General features: G+C 46.9%; 1 protein-coding gene across 5 annotated transcripts in view; it reads right to left on the bottom strand.

The window, feature by feature from the left end:
- KLHL25 (kelch like family member 25) overlaps window positions 1–14366 on the bottom strand; it is a 30928-nt gene extending 16562 nt beyond the window's left edge. Inside the window, exon 1 of one of the 5 annotated variants that reach the window (XM_039490176.1) lies at window positions 14349–14366. The gene's annotated coding sequence lies outside the window, so the exon portion shown is untranslated. Of the gene's footprint in view, window positions 1–10320; window positions 10460–14348 lie in introns of those variants that run through there. The other 4 variants (XM_039490172.1, XM_039490170.1, XM_039490178.1 and 1 more) reach the window with 4 other exon arrangements.
- Between the last annotated feature and the right edge of the window lie 10838 nt (window positions 14367–25204).

Genomic DNA, 25204 nt, shown 5'->3' on the forward strand with positions numbered 1-25204 from the left:
CTTTCAAAAGCTGTAAGTGAGGTGATCCCCTCTGCTGCTTAATCAGAATACGCCCAGGGCTAGTCTTTAGTCCTGATTCAGCAAAGCACTTAAGCATGCGCTTAACTTTAAGCACAGGTTTAAAGGCATTACTGAATAGGGCTTGATGTAAGCATATGTAGGGTGACCAGACGTCCAGATTTTATAGGGACATTCCCGATTTGGGGGTCTTTTTCTTATATAGGCTCCTATTACCCTCCACCCCATGTCCTGATTTTTCACATTTGCTGTCTGGTCACCCTAAGCATATGCTTATTATTAAGCACATCCTTAAGTGATTTGCTGAAGCAGAAACTTAGAGAGCAGCATTTGGCCCTAGGTTATGACAGAACATGTCACTGGCTTTCCTGATGAACCTTTAGAGCTACCAAAGTAAGATGGGGCACTCCAGATTAGGAATATTTTGCAAACAGAAATCTGCCAGTGTCCTTTTCTAACCTCCCACCTGCTACACAATGCTCAGAGGGCTATCTGAGAGCATAGCAGCCAGCGTCCTCGAGGTAAGACGGGGCAGTCATTAGAATGGAAGCTACAGCTCAAATAGCAGAGGACCTGACCTGAGCAAAGTGGGTCTGGGATACATTCATATGCTGCAGTCATTTTGTTCTTTTAAAGGGAGTTATAAAAAATAAATAATGATGGCACTGCCTTTGCAGGATCTCAGGGCAGGTGGAGGCAGACGGAAGCCCTTCTTCCACATAGATGAGGGCCTGGGAGCATCGGCCTTTTTGTCAGATAGCCAAGGCTGTCTGCTGGCTAGACTATTTCCCTGGCTCTAGTCCATCTCAGCCTAGTAGATCTAGGAGAGACAGAGTTCTTACAACACAGCAGCATGGGGAGGGGGCTTCGGACAGCCTTTCACACACCCGTTCAGGGAGGAAAGCACAGACAAAGATGAAAGTTCACTGAGTCATGGGGAGGGCAGGCGCCTCTGATTCCAGAGCACAAATAAAAGTATCTCAATAGCCCCTGGAGAGGACAAAAGCCAGAGCAGAGAACCAGGGAGAAAGGTGAGACCTAGAACTCTGATACTCTCACCCGCTGTGGCTACTTAAAGCTGTTATGGTGGCATTAGGAAAGTGGAACTGTCGTGTAAAGGGGCTTCCCTGGTGGTGCCGGGATAATGGAGCATCCCACCATGCAGCTGCTGATACTAGAGGTGACTTGGGGGTGGAGTGCATGACTGAAGCTCACTGAGTTCCAGGTATTCCAGGCTGGCCATGTAGCCTGTAGGTATCTGAGGGAAGCTGCAATAATTTAGAGCCTCTCCTGATTGTGCTCTAAGTGGGGCTGGGAGGCTCTTGGTGGGGCCAAGAAACCAGGAGGCACAAAGGTACCTTAGAGCTCCCTTCGCTCTCTATCCCTATGTGAGCTCTGCATTCTGAAGGGCCCGCTCAGATGCGGGGCCAATGCTTGTAGGAAATGTAGCTTGCTTTTGTTTTAAGCCACCAGGTTGTCCATGAACTTCCCAACACTTCCAGTAGCCGTAAGAATTCACCGAGCCGTCTGAACAAATAGCCTTCCAGCCCGAGAGCTGTTCACTAACAGTTCGATTGCACAGTTCGTGGTGCGTGGTTGGTCTAATAAATCACGCGATCTAGTTTCTGCTCCTTGATTGGGGAACCAAGTTTGTTTATTCGGTATTCTCCTGTAAAATAAAACAGCAAGTAACAAGTTCCCTGCTATGAATTTCTGGTCCAACAATTGCTAAAAAGTGTGAAACGTCACTCAGAACTGTTTTTGCCAAACCCTGCCCGGTAGTTAGCTGAACATGCATGGAGAATCCTGAGAACCACTGTGAACCAAACCCTGTGCTTAGAGTCCCGATACAGGGCTTGGGGGAGTTGTTTAAGGGTTGCTTTCTATTTGACCGTCGCTACTGAAAACTACCTACAGCATTAAGAGTCACTGAGGTCTGATATTCACTTGGTTCACAACTCCGGGGGAAAAACAGCCCATGCAACACTGGAGGCTAGAAAACCAGGGTTCTGCTCCTCCTGGCTTCGGGAGGGGCTTTCATTAGCAATTAAATGCTAACCAGGCAGCTTTGGGATCAAAGGCATTGGCTTTGAAGAGCTCAATCTCCCTTTTAATGTATTCTGTTTTGTTTTTGCTGCCTCTGCTGTTCTTGTCACCTTCTTTGTCTCTTTTCACATGGGCTGTGGCAGGTGCTCTGGGTTTAAAACCTTCAGAGAAACGAGGACAGGGTCACCGGCACACATATTTCTGGACAAGGTGGCAATGGAAGCAGCAGCGCAGACTGGAAGGAAACCGCTGATCTGTAAAGGCAGGGCACTGGGGCACCGGTCGTATAATACCACTGGTACCCCTGGGAGATCTTCTGGGAAACCCATGAGTTACTGGGTCAGGCCACAGCAGTATCCTACATGGTGTTTTACTCTCATCTCTGCACCAATAACCACAAATCATCCCACTTCTCACAAACCTGGGGGAAGCCTCAAGGAGGGATAGGGAAATTCAGCCACCAGTGTATAAATATAAATGTGCAGATCAGTGGTCAGTGAATACAGCTACATGGGCCAGGGCAGTAAATAGCCCTAAAGAAAATGCCAGAAGCATCTGGCCTCGGGCACCACAGTTTCAGATCTATTACTGGGTACAATGCTCTTCTCGGCTACACCTGTACATCTGTAGTGTCATCAAGGGAGTCACACCAGTAGACCTGCAAGGCGATGTGGACCTTCCATATCCACTGGGCTGTCCTGGAGTAGCACTGGCACCCAGGGCAAGCAGGAGAGCAGAGTTTCAGCATCTGGGCTATAGCGACACAAGGCTCACCCACGTTGTACCCAAACCTGCTCCCACGGAAGTCAACCACACTCCTACTGCTTTGTATTGGACCAGGATACGCCCAGAAGCCTTTCTTTCCACATCGGAACAGGCCTGCCTGAAGGGCCAGCACTGGATTCTTCAGAGGAAGGCATAAAACACCAGATAATCACCCAGATTTTGCAATACAACCCATAGGGGAAATTTCTTCCTGACCTTGGTCGATGATCAGCTTCTCTTTCTAAATTACACCCTTCTTTTCCACTCTCCCATCCCCAGTGTTAGGTTCCTAGGCTGTTATTCTCTGATTCTAGGACCCACAGTTTAATTTGGATAGTGTGTTCTTCACTTCCTGTCCTGAACAGCTGCACTGTTAAAAGAGTTGCCCATTGCACACCAGACATGGCTGCATTTCCACATTAGGGAAACTGATTCCTCCCGTGTACACACACACACACAGTCTGTAAAATGGGTTAGGATGATGTGCGCCTTTAAATGTGAGGTTCAATTATTCACATAGTCCATTACTCAAGAAGACCTGGATCAAACATTTGGACAGGAATCAAAAATAGCAGACACCATGGGGAAAACAAATCTTGCCGAGAAAGCCAGAAGGGAGATGGCAAATAGACAAGATAGGGGAATAAATCCTCCCTTTTGGAGATGACAGCAGCAGCTCTAATTGGAGTTTTAAAGGTTTGGTGCATATATGCCACTTTCACGTCACTGCACATAAACAGCTCAACATCTCTGGAATATATACTCCTCCTTGTAGGTTCCAAACTGCTGTTCAGTAGACACTGGTCTGTCTCTGCACATACTAGGGGATCTGCCTTCAACAGCAAACTTTCACAGCTCCCTATGTTCTGGCTGCAGCAATACACTCCTGTCCCCTTAGGCTGGCCCCAAACAGACACACTTGTTACTAATTACATCTTCCAGGAAATAGTACTTGAGATGAGAGGAATAAAAATAGCAACCCACACTTAGTGCAATACAGAAAATGTTGACAGTGAATCCTGGCCAGTTGCCAGATAGAATGGACAGAAGTATCCTGCCAGGTTAAAGAGACACTACACCTGCTTCCAGCCATGGACCTTCTATTAAGGTGTTAGTTCACAACCACTGCGTCATTGGATGCTGCACTCCAGGGGTCACACTCTGTTCTCAACTACAGCTGGATAAATCTAGAGTAACTCCATAGAAGTCAGGGCTCTGCTCCTATCTGTAAATTTGGTTCCCTCTCCTCTGTCCTAAGACAAGGACTAATCCAGAGAAGATGCAACTGTCATTTTGCACCCTGTGATTCAGGCAACGTCACTCCCTTGCAGTCAGTGGCATTACTCAGGCCTGCTCTACACTAATGAGAAAAGTTGATCTAAGTTACACTAGTCAAGTTACATAAATTATGCAACTTAAGTTGATGTAGCTTAGATCCGTGGTTCTCAAAGTCGGGCCGTCGCTTGTGTAGGGAAAGCCCCTGGTGGGCCGGGTCGGCTTGTTTACCTGCCCCGTCCGCAGGTCCAGCCGATCGCAGCTCCCACTGGCCGCAGTTTGCTGCTCCAGGACAATGGGAGCTGCTGGAAGCAGCGTGGGCTGAGGGACGTACTGGCTGACGCTTCCAGCAGCTCCCATTGGCCTGGAGCAGCGAACCGCAGACAGTGGGAGCCGCGATTGGCCAGACCTGCAAACACGGCAGGTAAACAAACTGGCCCAGCCCGCCAGGGGCTTTCCCTAAAAAGCGGCATCCCAAGTTTGGGAAACACTGCACTAAGTTGATGCTGCTGCACTGATTGCAGTGGTGCCGGTTTAGCCGGTAGTGCAGACAAGCCCTTAGGATTCACATCAGTGTAACAGAGCAGAAACTGGCTCACTGGCACGCTACAGTACCTTTCTTTTATAAACACATCACATTCAGAAATAGGCACCTGAAGCAGGGAGGGCCAACCAGACCAAAAAATTGAAGCTCTGACTCAACCCAAATCTTTGCCATCTGAAAGATCCCCATTGACAATTTTTTCCTCCTTATTTCATGTTTTCATGGCAGCCCTGCACTTCCTGGATAGGAGGCAGAAATATCATGAAAAATGCTGTTCCACTTGTACCGATTCAACTAAAACAGCAACCATGTGGTTTTCCAAGCCCAAATCTGCAGGGATTGTCTGGAGAAGGTCTGGGCAAGCATCTGAACTTCTGCATGCTTATGCACATGGATCTGAACTCAGAAATGTGCTCTGGCCATCAATATTTCATATTCCAGCCTGTCCAGGAACATGCTCCATCATGTTGTACCAACCTTCCCTCATGTCTTGCAGTGACTCCAGTACCAAAGGCTTATTAAATGCCTGGGTCTCAAAAACTATGAGCTATGTTTCACACGGTACTGAGCGGAAAGCAGAATTCTTATTGCATCTGGCAGGGGAGGAGGAAAAGGGGATTCTGGTGCCGCCTATAAAAATGGAGTATGCTAAACCAAAATAAGCCCCCTTCAGACCAAAATAAGACTGTCTGTAGACAAACCTGGTTTAAGAACACACCTTCACTTAAACCGGTGCAAGCCTGTGTGTAGACCAACCTGCTCCCACCCGCCGCAGTGAACACTCTGTAAACTTTCTTATTAAGCCACCTCCAGAGGCAATAAAGGTGGATTAGTCTTTGCTCATTATTAAACCCTCTGACTTTGTAGTGCGGGGGATACCCCTCCCCCCATCCTTTTGCCATTATTCAACCAGGAGAAATCATGTTTTGAGCAATAGTTAAGGCTGTGGACAAAAGCTTTTTAATGTCTCAGCCCAGCAGATCTTTTCAAAGCCTGAAATTCATTTCAGGAGCTGCTGTGAGCTTCCCCCCCGCCCCCAAACCTGCCTTCCAGCTCAATGAGGGAATGAATTCCATTCAGCTAGATCCATCACAATCTATTTGTGAAATGAGGCAGAGTGGCAGATGAAGCTAGAGCATGTCTCCATTCCCCCTGCCCACCTCCCAAATCAAGCTCACGGGTGCCTGGAATGGAAATGACCCATTTGATCCCAGCGTCCATCTCCAGGACAGAGTCCCCTGAAAGAGAGCCTAGCGGCTACTACACTTAGAAGGAGAGGTGCCCGCACGTGGTACCGAACCATGCAGCTCCCAGTGGATGTGCACTGGGCGAGAGGTGGTCCATTGAGGTGATGGCAGAGTGACTGTTGAAGATGCTGCAACTTTAGGGGACAGGCAGATCTTCCTGCCCTCTGCTCACAGGCCACCCCTGACTACCAGCACAAACAAGTTTGTTGGCAAAGTAGGGGACTTGGCTGATGGGGTCAATCAGAGCCTCTACCATGTATTTTCTTATCAGCAAGGCCCAATTCTCCTGACAGCTTTCAATCCAGAATTTAAATTCAGCTCCCAGTGAGATAACCTGATGCTCTGTATTGCTCTGCCAGGAGATCTTGGTACAATTTCCAGACACTGGAAGGGGTTCAGCACCCCACGCAAGTCTGTGAAGATGGGAGGACCTCATGTCACCGTAGATGATTACTCACTGGTGTTGATGGGCACTGGTGGGAATTCAGCACTGGCCAGCAAAAATGCCAACCCCTGAAGGAGATTAAAGACTTTAAGGAGAACAAGAAGGGACCCTTCCCCCCGCCAGAAGGGAAGATTTAGAAATTAAAAAACATTCTTAGCAAGGATTAAAGGAGGTGGGAGTGTTACTCTGAGAGATAAAGGGTTCCGAAATAACTCTTCAGGGCTACATGTGGCATCAACCCATGAATTACTGGGTCAGCAGTATCACAGCTGCTCATGTTACCTTACATGGTGTTTTACGCTCACCTCTGCACCAATCAACAATAAATCAAAGGGACTTCCAATGGGCTGCAGTATGAAGCTTGCCTGGCCTCGGGCTGATAGGTTATCAGATAGAACTGGTGATCTCTCCTGAGTATAAACGTTTGCAAGCAGGCAAGTTGGGGATGGCTCAGTCACACTATTCTAGGACAAGGGAAGCAACGTACCCATGCTCCAGTGGAAGGGATGATGCAGCAGCCCTTGCTCACTGGACTGGTGCTAACAGCCACCATGGGGATGTAAAACTTGATGAGCAAAGATACATTGATGCGATAGTGGTTAAAGGGCCTGCCGGGGGGCTGACGCAGCTTGTTACTGCTAAATACATCCTAGCAGGCATTCTAGCAGCCACAGTTTAAGCAATGTTGACTACATTTGCCTCAATTCAATTACAATCTATAAAGAATGAGAATATATCTGGCTCTTGGTAATAAGCTCTGACATTTGTATTTCTAACCTGACCCTTTCAGCAACCCATCCGTCCAGTGAGCAATTCCAACACCACAGACCCACCCCAGGCCAGGTCTGCTCCTCCTGGTCCACTTAACGCATACATGTGGCCAGGGCCTGCCTGACCTGTACCCTTGTGTCCTGTTCCCATCTCCCTCCACATCTGACCAGGTTCTGCCTGTGCTGTTCCACCCCCACAGACAAGTTGCCACCACATAATGCCTCTCCTGTTCCATTCCATCACCCAATAAACGTTTCCTAAAAACATTACTGGCCACCAGGGAAGATTACTTTGAGTCCCAATGAGTTTGTACAGGAGGCAATTTCCCCTGCAGGGGTAGTAATACAATCATCACTCAACAACAAGAAGTCATACTCCTTCTTGGCCTTGACTCTACATGGCAAGGTCATGGTCCTCCCTCCTGCACCACGAAACCATATAGCACACACAGCACACAGAGTAAATCTGCCCCTGAGCCATCTCTCTCATACACTTAACTACCCTGCTCCTTCGCTGGTATGATATTAAACTGGCCTCCTCTCTTCTTTTCTACACATGCAGTGAAGGTTTCTTAGGTGCAAACCCCATCACGTGAGCCATTTAAAACCGGGCTGCTTCAAGTCGTGTACGTTTACATGACGGTTTGGATGTTAGCCTTTTGGAGTTAATTTGGTGCTGGGTTTGGACACAAGAATCTTGTTTCTTTGAGGGCAAGGACCCATCTTTTTGTTCAGTGTTTGTACGGCTCCCAGTGCGATAGAGTCCCGGTTCATGACTTGGACTCCTCAGCACTCCAATAATATACATAATGAGACAGTGAGACTACTTTAAAGAGGAACGCTGCAAGCCGTCGCTACCCCATGCACCTTTACTGCGCACCACAAACCTCCATACAAACCTCATCCCAACACACCTCATCAACGGAGATAAATGGTAGCAAATGGCAAGAGAAATTAAAGAGATGAAGGAGACATGATTTGTTTTCAGATATGATTCGATTTGAACCAGCAAACAGAGGAGGGAAAAAGATAATGGGAGGCTCTTCCAGAGCTGCGAAAAAAAAAGTTCCTATACCAACAGCAGCCAGATTCTGGGGAGAGGAGACCCAGGATGGGCTAACAGGAGTAGGAAGGGGAAAATGAGAGCAGGGCAGGTAAAATAGGCAGCACAAGTTTCTCCCACATCTTCTCCCCCGCTCCCCCACCCCAGCATGCTTTATGTCCACACTGAAGGGATCACCAGTAGGATGGCAATCACTAGCACTTGTGGTGGCTATGTGTTCCTAATTATACAGCACTGTACCTGATGCTTTACAGACGAACAAGGGGTTTCTCTTCCTGTGTCTTGTGATGTTCAGTAAGGGGGTAGGGTGAGGAAGAGAGGGAGGTTTAGACAGTAAAAGTGAAGTCACTTGTTTTTTCTGGGACCATGTGTCTGTGCTGGAGTGAGAGAAGTGCATTTGGAGGAGGGATTTGAAGAATAGCGAATGGGGTTGCAAGGTATTAGGGTGACCAGATATCCCAATTTTATAGGGACAGTCCCGGTTTTTGGGCCTTTGTCTTATATAGGCTCCTATTACCCCCCATCCCCGTCCCGATTTTTCACATTTGCTGACTGGTCACCCTACAAGGTATACAGGATCCAGGAGGTGACTCCAGGTATGCGGTCACAAGAGGAGAAATCACCCAGGCACTCATAGGAGGAGGAGAGAGGTTGAACAGACAGGCTGTCACCATATGGATAGGTGTCCATAATGGACAGATGTCTCCTCCTGAAAGGAGTGATTGTACTGAGCTCAGAGTTTGTTTTCTTTGGAGTAAAGAAGACTGAAATCAAACAGTGTTAATGGGCTTATGAAAAAAATAGCTGTAACTTTTGAAGTACAAGAGAGCCCCAGGGAAGGCCAGGGTGACATGGCAGATGCTGTCCTAACAGAACAGGGAGCTGTAACACTCAGCCAGATTGAATCAGCCATTTACACACAATTGCAAACTTTCAGAATTGTGTTGCTGCTGCTATTTCTCCAGCTCATTATTTTATCAGGAGGATCACTAGAGCAGGGTCCATTGAGCCGTAAGTAGTTTTACAGAGATATATTTAGAGTCAAAGAAAAAATGAATAAATGTTGCTGTATTCATAGGCTAGGTGTAAACGGCAGCTTTTTGTTCTAAAAAGCCAAATGCCTCAAGCATTTGAAATATTTCACTGCTAATGTTCTAAGTGTACAACCTGTACGGTGCTCCAGGGTTACAAGGGAGCAATACATCCAAGTATCCACAGACAGCATGCTGGGTTCACGCTAGCACCGAACAGTCTGACACCTTATTGTTGGGTCTTTCCATGCCCCAGCTACACATTTTAATAAACGTGAATTTAGACCTATTAAGAGAGGATTGTGACACTATCCTGGTCTTGGGCTTGGCAGACAAAACCTGAACATTCAGGTGCACAGACACAAATATGTGTAGTAAACTGAGCAGCTGTTGTAGCAAATTCAGCGCTACAGGGTCAGTCAGAGAGAAAAAAGGATTTTCTTCCTAAACCTCTCCCCGGCCTTAAACCCCAATCTGTAAAAGTAATCTCCATCCAGGCTCAATAAAAAGAACAACAAAAAGCACCCCAGGAAGTGTTCTTCCAAGATTATCCAAACACTCCTGAAAGAGGGAAAAGACATCAACTAATCTCTCTCTGGCTCTCATCATTAACTGCAGACACTTCTTTCTCAGAGCCTCTTGAAATGATTTACTGACGGGAACTGAATAGGAGAAAAACCTGGGGAAACACCCTGCCCTCACCTCCAGCGTCCCTTTGCGATCAAAGCTCTCTCCACCACGTAGGGTGACCAGATGTCCCGATTCTATAGGGACAGTCCCGATTTTTGGGTCTTTTTCTTATATAGGCTCCTATTACTCCCCCACCCCCTGTCCCAATTTTTCACATTTGCTGTCTGGTCACCCTACTACCAGGCACTGCACGCAGCAGAGAAGGGACTGCTCCCATTCTCTCCCCTCCTCCTCGCAGATCCCCCCCTCTTCAAAGCACTTTGCAAATGACATGTTTGCAACCGCACAGACAAGAGTTTGCTGCGCCCTCTCGTGCGCTATCCCAGGCGCTGGGCACTAACTCTCACAGCCGGGAGCCTGCATTCGCCTCTCCGCACCCCCTGCAAGCAGGACGGGGGATGGAGATGAATCTACCCAGATACTCACAGGCCAGCGATCTGCCCGCCCCAGGTCAGTGTCGATCCCGCGGCGGGCTGGAGCCCATGCTGCCCCCCCCGCCCGGTAACTCCCACTCACTGGATACAATGTAACACCAGGGGCTTGACACCCACTAGTTTCCAAGCGGGAGGAGGAGACACCAGCCAGCAGGGCCAGGGCAGCCAATCAGAGCTGCGGCATTGTGACTGATCGGGGGTGACAGCCAGAGGAAGGGAGGGGCGGGTGCAATAGCGGAGTCGGCCAATGGGATTAGAGGAAGCTGCTGCTGGGCGGAGTCAAGGACGGAGTCTGTAGGGCGGGGCTGAAGCAGCTGGAGTCCCTCCCCCAGCTGTGATTCTTAAAGGTAGAGGAGCCTGTAATCAGGCTGAAGGGGTAAAGGCAGCGGAGCAGGGCGGGTAGGGTGACCAGATGTCCCGATTTTGGGGGCTTTTTCTTATATAGGCTCCGATTACCCCCCACCCCCCTGTCCTGATTTTTCATACTTGCTGTCTGGTCACCCTAAGGACGGGGCACCCAAGGGAGCTTTAACACATAGCGAAGCATGGCTGGATTTCAATCCTAGCCTGCACCTAACCCTAATTCCAGGCTTGTCCTCCGGCCGGGTCCTCCACCACAGCTCTGCCAATGCACCTGCATCCTGACCTTTGTACCTTCCCCTTCCTCCTGCTGGGCTCCCCTGGCAGCGCTCGGCAAAGCATTTCTGTCCTGCTCTGCGGCATCCCCTGCTATTGAAGCCCCATATAGCACTGGTATAATGCCCCTTAATCCCCACCCTGCAACAGGCCCTGCGCCTCCCACACCACGCTGCCAATCCACTTCAGTCCTGGTGTGCAGCCCGTGCTACTCTGGTCCTGGGCTTCCCACACTGTGCTGTGGAGCCACCTCAATCCTGACCTGCAGAGCCCCGCTGCTCTCGTCCTAGGTGTAAAAAAATGTGCTGGGGAGTGAGTGCCACCAAACCTCTCCAGTTCAGTGCAGGTAAAATTATTGAACCTAATATGCCCCTCACTGGCCTCCACTTAATGAAGGAGAAATAGCATATTGTGCCCTCCTGGTGCCCAGCACAGCCATCTCCGGTCCAGCACAGTAATCACAAACACAAGGTCAGAGTGGTAAAAGCTTCAGCCAAAGTCAGTGCTGATTTCTTAAATCGCCCATGTTTGCACTGAGATTTTTCAGCTGCTTTAACGTATGGGACATTTAAAGTAAAACAAAACTTTAAATGGCCACATCTGCTTCAAAATATGCATAGCACACTGGAATGGGATGCTGGGTTCTATTCCTGTCTCTGCCACTGGTCGGTTGAGTGACCTTCGGCAAGTTGCTTTGTCATTCTGTGCCTCAGTTTTTCTATCTGAAAGATGGGGATAATAATAGTTACCTCATTTGTAAAGTGCTTTGAGATCTCTGGTGAAAAGCACTTACACTGTATAAGACCATTAATTGATCATTAGTAGAAGCAGTGGTGGCATGCCATATTTGGGCTAGAGTCTTTTGAAAAACTGGCATTTGAAATTTGCTCCACAGCCTGGATTTTTTTCTCTTGAAAAATAATGTACTCTAATTCTAAACAAAGTGCATCTCAGCTGAAAAGGTGTGTCTAGGGCACAGGGGGAGGACTTCCCCTCTCTTCTCCCATCACCTCCTTCACTTCCCTAGGCTTATACCCTTCTGCTTTCAGTAGGTAGCTTACAATAAGGGTCAATATTACAGTGAAGAACTAGCAACTTTATTGAACACATCCAGCTGGGCTAGTGACCCAGTGAAAATATCCTGTCCCCAAAGTGTGCGGGGCTTCTCTAAAACCAAGTCCAGAGTATTGAAGGGCTGCCTGGAAGCCCTTTGCTCTAACCCAGAAAAGTTCTCTGTGAGTTTCCTACCATAGTTATTTATGCCTCTGCTTGTCCCTGTTTCATGCTGTTGACTCACAAGGCGGCACTGCCTGCAGGGCCCATTCTGCAGAGTGTGGGGAGAGGAGGAGATGAGGATTTATTGAAGCAACAATCCCAATAAAAAGCTGCATGCTAAAATACAGTCCCATACTTCCTCCAGAGTAGAAATGGAATAACATCTTGTCACTACAGTTAACAGGGACTATATGCACTAAATAATAGCTATGGTACATCAAACTATTTTAAATCCTTTCTCCCTGGATTTAACATAAGAAAAGCTGTACTGGGTCAGACCAAATGTCCATCCAGCCCAGTATCCTGTCTACTGACAGTGGCCACTACCAGGTACCCCACAGGGAGTGAACCTAACAGGTAATCTTAGAGTATCAGGTTTAGAAGGGGAGGTTATCTAGTCCAACCCACTGCTCAAAGTATGACCAATCCCTAAATGGCCTTTTTAAGCATTGAACTCACAACGCTGGGCTTAGTAGGCCAATGCTCAAACCACTGAGCTATCCCTCCCAGTGACTATTACCCTACCATCCATCTCTCCCTTTGACAGAGGCTAGGGACACCATTCCTTACCCATCCTGCTTAATAGCCATTAATGGACTTAACATCCATGAATTTATCCAGTTCTCTTTTAAACCCTGTTATAGTCCTAGCCTTCACAACCTCCTCAGGCAAGGACTTCCACAGGTTGACTGTGTGCTATGTGAAGAAGAACTTCCTTTTATTTGTTTTAAACCTGCTGCCCGTTAATTTCATTTGGTGGCCCCTGGTTCTTATATTATGGGAATGAGTAAATAACTTTTCCTTATTCACTTTCTCCACATCACTCATGATTTTATATACTTCTATCATATCCCCCTTTAGTCTCCTCTTTTCCAAGCTAAAAAGTCCTAGCCCAGGGGTCAGCAACCTCTGGCATGCAGCTCGCCAGGGTAAGCACCCTGGTGGGCTGGGCCAGTTTGTTTAAGTGCCACTGGCCGAGGGATGTGCTGGCTGCAGCCTCCCACGTTGGCCTGGGACGGTGAACCACAGCCAGTGGGAGCTGCGGTCCGCTAAACCTGCCGAAGCGGCAGATAAACAAACTGGCCTGGCCCACCAGGGTGCTTACCCTGGCGAGCCGCATGCCAGAGGTTGCCAACCCCTGTCCTAGCCTCTTTAATCTCTCCTTATATGGAACCCATTCCAAACCCCTAATCATTTTAGTTGTCCTTTTCTGAACTTTTTCTAATGCCAGTATATCTTTTTTGAGATGAGGAGACCACATCTGTACACAGTATTCAAGATGTGGGCGTACCATAGATTTATTTAAGGGCGATAAGATGTTCTCCGTCTTATTCTCTATCCCTTTTTTAATGATTCCTACCATCCTGTTTGCTTTTTTGACTGCCGCTGCACACTGCGTGGACGTCTTCAGAGAACTATCCACGATGACTCCAAGATCTCTTTCCTGATTAGTTGTAGCTAAATTAGCCCCCATCATATTGTATGTATAGTTGGGGTTATTTTTTCCAATGTGCATTACTTTACATTTATCCACATTAAATTCCATTTGCCATTTTGTTGCCCAATCATTTAGTTTTGTGAGATCTTTTTGAAGTTCTTCACAGTCTGCTTTGGTCTTAACTATCTTGAGCAGTTTAGTATCGTCTGCAAACTTTGCCACCTCATTGTTTACCCCTTTCTCCAGATCATTTCTGAATAAGTTGAATAGGATTGGTCCTAGGACTGACCTTTGGGGAACACCACTAGTTACCCCTCTCCATTCTGAAAATTAACCATTTATTCCTACCTTTTGTTCCCTGTCTTTTAACCAGTTATCAATCCATGAAAGAATCTTCCCTCTTATCCCATGACAACTTTACGTAAGAGCCTTTAGTGAGGGACCTTGTCAAAGGCTTTCTGGAAATCTAAGTACACTATGTCCATTGGATCCCCTTTGTCCAAAAGTTTGTTGACTCCTTCAAAGAACTCTAATAGATTAGTAAGACATGATTTCCCTTTACAGAAACCATGTTGACTTTTGCCCCAAAAGTTATGTTCTTCTATGTGTCTGACAATTTTATTCTTTACTATTGTTTCAACTAATTTGCCCGATACTGACGTTAGACTTACCAGTCTGTAACTGCCGATCTGTAATTTGACCATGCTGTACCAGACGAGTGAAAATTAACCCTTAGAACTCTGCCATTTTCTAGCTTCCAGCAAAGCTGCTGCTTCAAATGGATGAAATACCCTGTTAATTAGTTTAATGAGCTGCTGCGGATGACAAGTGGAATCTCAAGCAAGGTGGCTGCTGTGGCACCTAGAAAACATCTGTTGAACAACGGCAACATTTAAAGACAAAACTAAATTGATTTTTCCCTTTGTGGTTGAGTCTCATCCAGCTGCTCCAGACTATAACAGAATCATCGAGGAGTGTAATGAAGTAATTGTTAATTCTCAGAGCAGTTTCCAACTGCTACCCGCGCAGGCTGGCAAAGTCCTTATCTCCGCAAGCTGTGTGTGAACCCAGACTGACATCCATCCTTTTATAACTGATCCAGAGAAAGGGGAGGGGTAATTCGTATCAGTTGTCACTCACAGAAGGTCTGAGGGGGAAGGGTTTCATCCCCTCTTACAAGGGATTCCCCCATTTCTTCAGTTTTGCTCAGAACAGCTTTTTGCAAATTCATGTCTTGGAAGGTGCTTCTGTCCCTCATCCAACACATGAGGCCTAATGCTGATCTCTCTTATGCCAGCTTTACATTGGTGTAACTCAATTGATTTCAGTGGAGTTACTCCTGATTGGCACCAGTGTAACTGTGAGTAGAATCAGGCCACGTTTACACGCTTTATCTGCAGAGCGAACGACGAGTTCGTTTTGAGAACTTGAGCGTCTGATCTATGATCGATCGAGCGATAGTTTCGAAACTGACTCGAACTCCACTCCCTGGCGCGGAGGAGGCGGAGAGGAGTTGGAGGAGCCTTGAGTCGGCCGCGGACGCGCATCTGCATCTGTAAGGTAGTAAGGGGGGGGGTGAATTCGAATTACGCTCGTTATTCACGTGGCTGGCGCGTACCTAGTTTTCGACCCATTTGTAGTGTAGACCAGGGCTCAGACACTTGGAGTGCAATCCCCAATACAGGGCTGGCCTTACCATGAGGTGACCTGAGGCGGCCGCCTCAGGTGCCAGACTGTGGGGTGTGCCACTAGGACCCAGCATGTAGAAAATTGTGTCTGCTGCTGGTGCATATGTATTCTGTCTGCTCTAGATGCACGGAGATGGGGGAGTGCTGTGCTGGAGGAAGGAGGGCACAAGAGACATAACAGGCAGGCAGGAGAAAAGGTGAGAGAGAATAACAGAAAGCAGCAGGAGCTGCAGGGAGAGAGAGGAGGAGGAGCCTCTTATGTACCTCTCTGGCTCCCCCAGGAGCCTGGACTGATTAACATCAGCTTCTCAGGGAGCTTCCTGTTTCCTGCTGCTCCCTTGAACCCACTTGAGGAGAACAGGCAGTCAGCTGAAGTAGTAGGAGCCAGTTAGGCCCTTAAGACGCTGATATCTTCCCTCACTCAGGCCCTGCTACCAGCCTGCTTATTTGTCCCCTTCAACTGAGTGTTGAGAGCCATTATAGCTGGCACAGAACAGCAGTCATGAGTGAAAGAAGACACCCCTCTGGGGAAGCATTTGGAAAAAGCAAGCAAGCAAAGGAAACTTTTCTATCTAAGCAGGAAGGAGCTCTCCTGAGATACATAGACACAAATGTTCACGGCCCCAGTGAGGATGTGAGGGGTGAGGAGATGCCTGATCTTCCAATTAGTCAGAGTGCAGGTGACCTGGCAGCTACTGCAGCATCCATATCAAATGGATTTAACCATGCACATTCCTGAAGAAAATTGTAGATGAGAGAAGAGTGTGGTGGAGGTGCAAGAAACAGCTGCTGCTGAGTTTAGTTCCTCAAGTCTAGATGATCCAAGACTGTGGACGCATTTGAGTAGTAGCCTGAGGGACTTCCATGTATTGCATGGGCCACAGCAAGTGAAAAACTTCATGTACCCCAAAGACAATGACAATAGAAGTTTCCATCCAACACATTACTGGTGTGAAATCCCCAGTGGTGACAAAGTGGAGAGGCCATGGCTTATGTACGCAAAAACCCAGAATGCTGCATACTGTTTTTATTGCAAACACTAGCTTGGATAAACAATTCAAAAAGAAATCATCCAGTTACTGGCAACAAAAGTCAAACAGAAGTTTGTGGCAAATCTGAAGTCAGCAAGATATTACTCTGTTATTCTGAACTGCACATCTGACATCAGCCATATAGAACAAATGACTTTAATGGTGAGTTTTGTAACAACAGAACCTAGTGAAAATGTCCCTGCAATGGTGACTGTCAGAGAGCATTTTCTAGAATTTATTGACATTTTGATGATACTACAAGAGCTGGTATGACAAATGTGCTTCTTAAAAAGCTGGAAGATATGGGAATTGCGATAGCTGACATGAGAGGTCAGGGCTACGATAATGGTGCCAACATGAGAGGAAAGAACAGAGGAGTGCAGACACAGATCCGAGAGTTAAACCCTTGAGCTTTTTTTGTCCCATGCAGTTCTCATTCATTGAACTTGGTGATCAGTGATGCAACATCAGCTTCTAGTGAGGCTGCTGAATTTTTTAATGTAATTCAAAGCATCCGTGTATTTTTCTCTGCATCAATTCATCAATGGCAAATTTTGAAGCAACATCTGGGAACATCCTCTCTGTCACTGAAACCACTGAGTGACACACGATGGGAAAGTCGAGTGGAGGCGATAAAGCCTATCAAACACCAAGTTGGGAAGATAGATGATGCCATAGTTGCCATTATGGAGGATAATGCTATGACAGGAACTGTTTGTGGGAGAACAGTGACTGAGGGAAATGGAATCACCAGAAACATACATAACTTCAAATTTCTGTGTGGCTTAGTGTTGTGGCATGACATATTGTTTGAAATAAATGTTGTAAGCAAGAGACTCCAAGGCGTTGACCTTGATATATCTGGAGCAATGGAACAACTGGACAAAGCAAAGTCATACCTACCGTCTTACGGGTCAGATGAGGGATTTCAAAACGTTCTGAAGAGTGCACAGAAGTTGGCAGAGGAACTTCACACTGCAGCTATTTTCCCACCCATTCAAGAATACAAGAGTCACCGAAGAAGAAGCCATTTTGATTACGAGGCACGGGATAATCCCATAAGAGATCCCAAACAACAGTTCAAAGTTGAATTCTTTAACCAGGTGCTAGATTGTGCAATACAGTCAGTTGAAGAACGTTTCATGCAGCTCAGGGAACGCAGCAGTGTTATTTGGGATGTTGTATGATATTCCATTACTCCTCACTATACTTGAAGAAGACCTACACCAACAATGCAGGGCACTAGAGACAGTGTTGACACATGATGACGTGCGCAATATTGATGTGAGTGATTTAGGTGATGAACTGAAAGCCCTTTCTAGATACATTTCAGCAGGATCAACTCCAAAGGCTGTTCTGGAATATAGGTGCACAAATAAGCTGACCACCTTCTTTCCAAATGCTTTTGTTGCTCTGCGCATTCTTCTAACACTTCCTGTAACAGTTGCCAGTGGAGAATGCAGCTTCTCCAAGCTGAAGTTAATAAAAACACATCTACGCTCCACAGTGACACAGGAGAGGCTGGTTGGCTTTGCAACCATCTCAATAAAGCATGAGCTGGCCCAGACTGTGGACCTTCAGGAAGCAGTTCAAATCTTTGCAACCAAGAAGGCACGGAAAGCACCACTTTGATTATTCAAACAGATAAAAATGCCAGTGTTTACTATGCAGACAAGAAAAGTTACATTTGCTGTGCAGGCGTTTGAAAGTTAAGTAAAAAAAATAAGGAGTCCTTGGTTTTTTTGCTGATACAGACTAACATGGCTACCACTGAAACTTGAAAGTTAAGTGTTACTTAAAATTTTTGAACAAGGCATTTTAAGTTGTTAGTTCTCCTATATTGGGATAGGTAGCAGAGCAGTACCATGAGAGGAGTAGAACAGGAAGAAGGCAGAATTGAGACCTTTCAAAGTTTTGGCCCAAGCAAGGAGGCATGGGGGCATCATTTGAGCTCCCCGCCTCAGGTGCCAAAATGTTGTGGGCCAGCCCTGCCCCAATAGAACATGTGTCTCTCCTCATTCTACCCTGCTGCGTGTCATCCTCATTTGTTCCATCCCTTCGGACAGGGAGACTGTAACCCCACTGGGGAATGGCACGTAGAGCTCTGTGTCTGCTGGAAATCACCTATAACATATTTGAGTGCTATACAATAATCAATGCCAGGTCCTGAAAGGACAGGGCTACGGAACAGGCTAAGACCTATGTTTTAAAGGAAGTGCCTCCCAGTCACGCACAGCATGATCATAAACTAAAGGAGTAGCAGCCCTGAAAACTGACAGACTCCTTCTTGTGATGGGGAGGAACCTGCCTACATGTATGGTAGTAGCAGTGGGGAGCATGAGCACGGCAGGCAGTAGCCCTAGACAGCATGGTGATGGGCACAACACAAACACACAGACAGGCAGATAGCCTGACAATAAGACAAACTGCTGGAGCGAATCTGACATCCAATGAGGCAGAGTGAGCTGCACCTGAGGACACCTGACAGCAAGGGAGAGAGTGAGGAGGGAAGCAGTGGGAGGAACCAAGTGGAAAAACAATCCATTTCTCTCCATACAGAAATCAGAGGATTTTCTAAGGACTCCAGCTGGGGAAGAAAACAAGAGCAGCTCCTCCCTAAGGGAAGAACGGGACACTCCTGGAGATGGCTTCAACCATTCCATACTTTAAAACCAACACGTTGGACATGATCTAGAGTGGAGAATCCTGCCGGTGGCGAGAATTCTCCTGCACTATTACAACACATCATACCTGCCACGGCCTTCCTTTGATTTGCCTATTGTATGGTCAGCATTCGAAAACCAACCTGACATTTAAAAAAAGTTATTAAAATTTTGACATTTGAAAAAAAGTAGGGAAAAGTTGGCTAAATCCCCCCCCCCCACACACACACACCATTTTTTGAGCAGCTATGCAATGGATTGAAGTGTTTTTGTTTTTCAAAATTCAAAAGCCAAGAAGCAAAATTAAAAAAAAAAATCCTTGTGAAATGTTTCCCCCTCTTTCTTGACCAGCAGTAGTCATCACTGCATTTGTTCAGTTTAATGTTTACTTCAGATGGACCCAAGTCACAGACTTTGGAGCTGGTTCAAAATTTTCCCAAAGTTCAAGGGGATTTGGTCCTGCCGGTTATGGAAATTGCCCCCAGTTACCAACTTCCAATCTAGATCTTAACTTTCCCCAAATTTGGTGTTTTTCAGATATAGGGTTTTTTTCTAGCCCATTTCCCATATTCACCAGTTCGTGTCACCCATCTAAGTCGATCTTGCTACCAAGGAAGTAGGTTACATTGCCATTTTTTTCAGAAGTAGCAGGAGAGGTTAAAACCAGCCCAGAACCTTTGTTGGCTTCCTTGTATGTTTTTTGTTTTTCCTGGTTCTGTTTTTCACTCAGCATTTCCATCCTGGGAAACTCCACTGCTGAAGGGGCTAAGTAAAGGGATTCAGTGCCTTTTTCCTCTAGGTCACCAATCTCAGTCCACTTCAGGTCAGAAGTGAACAAATGTTATGATCAGCTGATGGCTCTTTTAGTGGTCTGCGTGAAATTCATGAGTGGGTCACCACAAAAAAGCCTCCTCGTTGGCAGTCACAGCACATAAGTCAAGGACTGAAGAGGCCATGGAAAATAAGCAGTTCTCTGGAGCCACGTCTGCACTTGAGTATTTGGAGAATATTTTCTACAGTTGCTATCACCAGGGGAGCTCCAGTGCTCAGAGAAGGTGACAGCACAGTAATACAAACAGCAGTGGCTGTGGAAGCTCTCTCTGCATTAGCATTCCCAGCATTGCTACCGCTGGAGAGCTGCACCGCTATTAGCAACCATAGGAAAGTTTTGCAGAAAAATTGTTCTGTAGACACAGCCCTTAGGTCAGAGGGGAGGCTCATTGGCAAAGGGAATTGTGGTGGAAGCTTGCATTGTCATGGCTCATGCTGCACCTGTGCCATGGAGAGAGGAGTGCAGATTCCTGAGTTTTCAGTCTTGCAACCTTCACTCACATTAAATTGGCATTTGACAAAGAGAAGAAACAAAACATCCTCATGTTTTCTTCAAAGGGGAAGAGAACTCCCTCCCCCCCCTTGCCAAATTTAAACGTTACTTTTTCTGGCAGTTGCAAATGTCTGCTATTAAATATAGAACCCAGAGCAGACTTTCAGATGGAAATTACAGCACGGGAACAACAGATGGCATTGTTTGCTGGGATGGAAAGGCTGCATCTGCGCTCTATAAGAAATGCTAATGGGAGCTTAATTAGGCATTCAGAAGGAACAGTTCTCCAGTCCCGGCGACAATGGCCATGTGTACATGATCCTGACAAACACCAGGAAGGATGTAGAAAGTCGTCAAAGATCCTAGTTGGGATCAGTCCAAATTAAGCGGATAATGTGAGAGCACAACATTCAGAATGTCCTCTCTTTGAAATCCTCCCAATCACCCTACAACACAGATTCAATTCGCCGAGGCTTCCTTTACTTTGTTTTCAAGGGGCCAGCGACTGAGCTGCTGCATTCAAAGGAAAGGTTTCTAGTGTTAAAACTACGGCAGATCACCATCCACCTGCTCTCTGTCTCTGTGAAGGGTGGTGAGACTGGAAGGAGGGTTGAGATCTTTATAGGAAGCCGTGGAGATAGGGTGGTTGAACAGAAAACAGAGTAACGTGTTTCATTTCTGGAAAAGAGCCAGTAGCAATAGTGAAGATGACATTATGGAGCAAGGGGACAAAAAGAAAGAAGATTTTGGAGTAGGTTCCCTGGCTCATCCTGATCAGTCTGTGTTTAGCCAGACAAATGGTTCCCCAAGAAGAGTGTAGAATGAAGCAAAGTAAAGAAGGCTCTTATTCCCTCTCGTAGGAAGGCTTTGCTTTGATAACGTACCCTGGAGATGGAGGTGATAAGACAGAGCCTGGTGTCCTTCTTCCACATTTCAGTGCTATCTGTGGAGCAGCCAGCTCTACAATGACAAAAATCATCTATGAAACACGTCCAACGTTTGACCAAGAGCTGGGCCCGAGCTGCAAAGTTCAGCTCCATATCTGAATAGCTACAGAGCTAAGAAGGTTCCCATTTGGGGTTCAGATTCAGGCTCATCTCCAGATTTAACATTCTCCTCCTCTTCTAGCTGGATTCGCCACCGCCAGTCATAGCAGCATCTGCTAGGTGCTGATTATCGATGCATTTTCTAATAGGCCTGGTAAGACACTGAGAGCACAGCTGCATTTACTATTTAGAAACAAAGCCCTGTACATTTGAAGGTGTCCAGAAATGAGGCCTCTTGTCCATTTTGACACTTTGTACTGTCTGAGAGGACCAGAAAAGTCCTGAGAAATAAGAAAGGAGAACAGGGGCAATTGACTCAGCGTGATCTTAAGGTAAGACCACCCTTGGAATCATGCAGGCAACTCCCTGAAACTTCAAAAGCTGAAGGGTTGGGAAGGGCTATAGTCTATAGTGTCCTCACATGCAGTACAGTCTACCCTCATTGGGATGTTAAACCATGGTCTGCAACAAATAAAGAACCCAAGGCATTTTGAGGAGAATATGATAGAGGAAAACCCCGGTGTCTTGGGAAATATCCAGGTATTTATTTCTCATTGGGTTGACTGGTCACTGCATAGCTGCTATGTAAGGCTCTGTAAGGTGCTTAGAGGGTGGCCTCGTGCTGTGAGCATGGAAGGTGCTTTAGAAAACCAGATTAAATACGCCACCAAATATCATTACTTATACTATGTCCCTCTGGAAAGAACTTTGTTCATATACGTTCTTTGACTCTCTTGTGACCCATTGGCAGCTGATTTGGTGCCACCCTGCCTGGAAGGGGGGATCCATTGGGGATCATGTCAGTGGAATCCCTGAGCATGCAGTCTGCTTGGTGTCATCAGATCTGCCTTTTCCTCATGCACTATATTTCCTTGGCAGGGGCAGCGGGGAACAGAAGCCAGGAAATGTGGTCTGCAGCTGTACAGCAGAGGCATTGCTCATCTCCAAGGGATTAGATGAAGCTTAGCGGGTGCCACTCTTTGCTAGAGGTCTCTGTGGACTGGTCCCTGCAGTTCCTGGTGAACAGAGCGCTTTGAATGCGGCAATTGTCTTGTTCACCCACAGTAACTTTCTGTGGTTTGGCTTTCTGCGCACAGAGGGGCCATATTGCCTGCCATTTAGTGAATTATTGGACACGCAAAGGTGACAAGGGGTCCAGCGCCGCAGCTAACCTGGGTCTTAGAGCCTATCTGCATCACTGCCACTGGGGGTGACACAGGGCACACCGGCTGGGAGTGGGACTAGATGACCTAGAGGAGGGGTAATGGGACATACAGTTTTTCATATCTATGGCAACAGCTAAGATCTAGCCAAGACCCTAGATTGTTACCATCTGCTGAGCGCTTGGTGGCCTCTGAACAGATGGTCAGTCCATAAGTCAGTCCAGTTCCAGTGGTGCTATAAAAACAGCCACCCTAATTAGCACGAACGGGTGCCCTTGTTCGTTTCAGCCTACCCTATAGGTAGCCTCTCTGAGTCATGGTTATGGTATGTAGGCAGTTTGGGTGGCAAGTCTGCACTGCTGAGGCCTGTGCGGTCACTGCTCCATGGCTAGAGACAGAGCTTCTCTCTCCAGGGTTGTTAAGCCAACACTTTTCACCATGGAGTGATTGCTAACGCCTCCCAAGAGGCTGGGAATGGGATCCTGCCTGGGCTGCTGTCCCACTGTCATTTATCAGAGGGGTAGCCGTGTTAGTCTGGATCTGTAAAAGCAGCAAAGAATCCTGTGGCACCTTATAGACTAACAGACGTTTTGCAGCATGAGCTTTTGTGGGTGAATACCCACTTCTTCGGATGCAAGGCATCCGAAGAAGTGGGTATTCACCCACGAAAGCTCATGCTGCAAAACGTCTGTTAGTCTATAAGGTGCCACAGGATTCTTTGCCACTGTCATTTGTTACCAATGCACTGGTGTGTTAGGAAGTTATGGCAGCCTGACTGAAGGCGAGAAGTCAGCATGTCACGATCTCCTTCCAGTTTAGGCCATCCTGCTGCTCCAACGATGAAGACAGGTTGTTTGTGAGCGCAGATCCGGTGTAACCCCGGTCCATTCCATTTGGACCACAGCAGGCAGCCTTCAGCCCTAGGCTTGGATAATGGCAAAGGTGCTCAGGTCTCAAGGTCACCTATGAGGCCTGGTTCACCTGCTCACCCTAGAAGATGGGGACTCAAAGCAGGGAGGTGTTTAAAGAGTCAGGCTTATTTTGGCCAGAGTTCCACCCTGACTTCTAGACCTAGCTGCTGTTTGGATCCCAAAAAGTGTTTTTTTTTCTCTGTCATGGGCATTTTCCCTCCCCTCCAGTAACAGGAGAGAGGAAGCCAGCCAGGTGCCTAAAAGGGGAGGGCAATGACTCTTTGGAAGCCCCCACGAACTGTGCAGAGGGAGAAGGTAGAGCAAAGGGGAACGGCCAACCTAACCCCCAGGACACCTGCCCCAGAATAAGTGCTGCCCTACTCCTGCTCCTTCTCTCCATTCACCATGGCCATGGGGCCCTCTAGTGGCAAACTTGATTCACTCATGATTTCAAGCCAAACAGACTTGGTTTCAGGGGCTGCTGTCAGGTGAAACTTGGCCACAAATTTAGGCTTTGTAAAACATGTAAACCTCAGGGCCAATACTATTGGGCCAATAACCTCAAAGGATATAGTTGAAAACTCAACCATCCAACCCCCTCCAGTGTTTGCAGTCAAACATTGCAACCTCATTCTAGTGCATGAGAATCTGAGCAAGAAACCAATCAGGAACTCAGCACAAAACTGACTAGTCTGCTTTTGTGGTCCCAGACGAGAAAGACATCAGAAGTAAAGGAACAAACTGTATAAAAAGTGAAACATACATTAGATTTGCATATGGAAAAAACAGAGCAGTTACTCTTTTAGATTGAAGACATGAGTCTGCTTTATTGCTGCAGCATTTAGTTAAAGAACACAGGTCAGTCAAGCTCTCAAAGCCGCCTTCTAGTGGGCTTATGTGAAATGCAGGTAATTGGGGCCTGGTAGGGTGGCTTGGCCCACCCAATGCCGGTCATTGGTGCAGTCAGGGCTCTGAGTGCTAAGAAGACAACGCTTTCTGTCTGGAGCTGGTGGAAGTGGCTTGACTTTTGCCAAAATTTCTAATTTTGAAAAGAAAAATAAAAGAAAAAAATTGCAATATTTACACCCTTCACCCCCTTTTTTGCCCATCCAGCTTTATTTCTGTCTCCAGAGTCTTTCAACCAGTACAAGGACATGGCCTTTCAACCAGTACAAGGACATGGCCAGAGACCCTGCAAACCATAGAGGGAAAGGAAGCTCACAGCAATTTGAACAGACACATCAGGGAAACTCTAGTGCCTGGATTGGTTCTAACTTCCAGAGGAAGTAACATCTTCCATCTTCTCCCTGGTATAGGCCATTTTCTCCTCCCTAATGAGATCATCAGGTCCAGCTGAACTTAGCCCCATTCTCTTCAGGCCTGGTGGCCTATCAGTGAAGACAGATACCTCCTTGAATGCTTCTACTGAGAGCATGGGCTTTAACCCTATCCCTGCTAAACACTATGCAAGATGTGGATAAACTCTGAACATCATTGTTGATTAAACTGACTTGGGAAGTATTTATTGCCAATATAAACTGGCCTGCCAGCCCTGCATCAATCCTGACTGGCTGCATCAATGTATATTTCTCGCCCATGTCCAAATCAGTGATGATCAATAATAGTAATAATGACTTCATAAAACTGAAGTTATAGAGATTGTTATTTCTGCTATGGAACTGAGCCCTGGGAGTCTGCTCC

This window comes from Mauremys reevesii, linkage group 10, assembly GCF_016161935.1.
Source record: "Mauremys reevesii isolate NIE-2019 linkage group 10, ASM1616193v1, whole genome shotgun sequence".
In the NCBI taxonomy this organism is placed as follows: domain Eukaryota; kingdom Metazoa; phylum Chordata; order Testudines; family Geoemydidae; genus Mauremys; species Mauremys reevesii.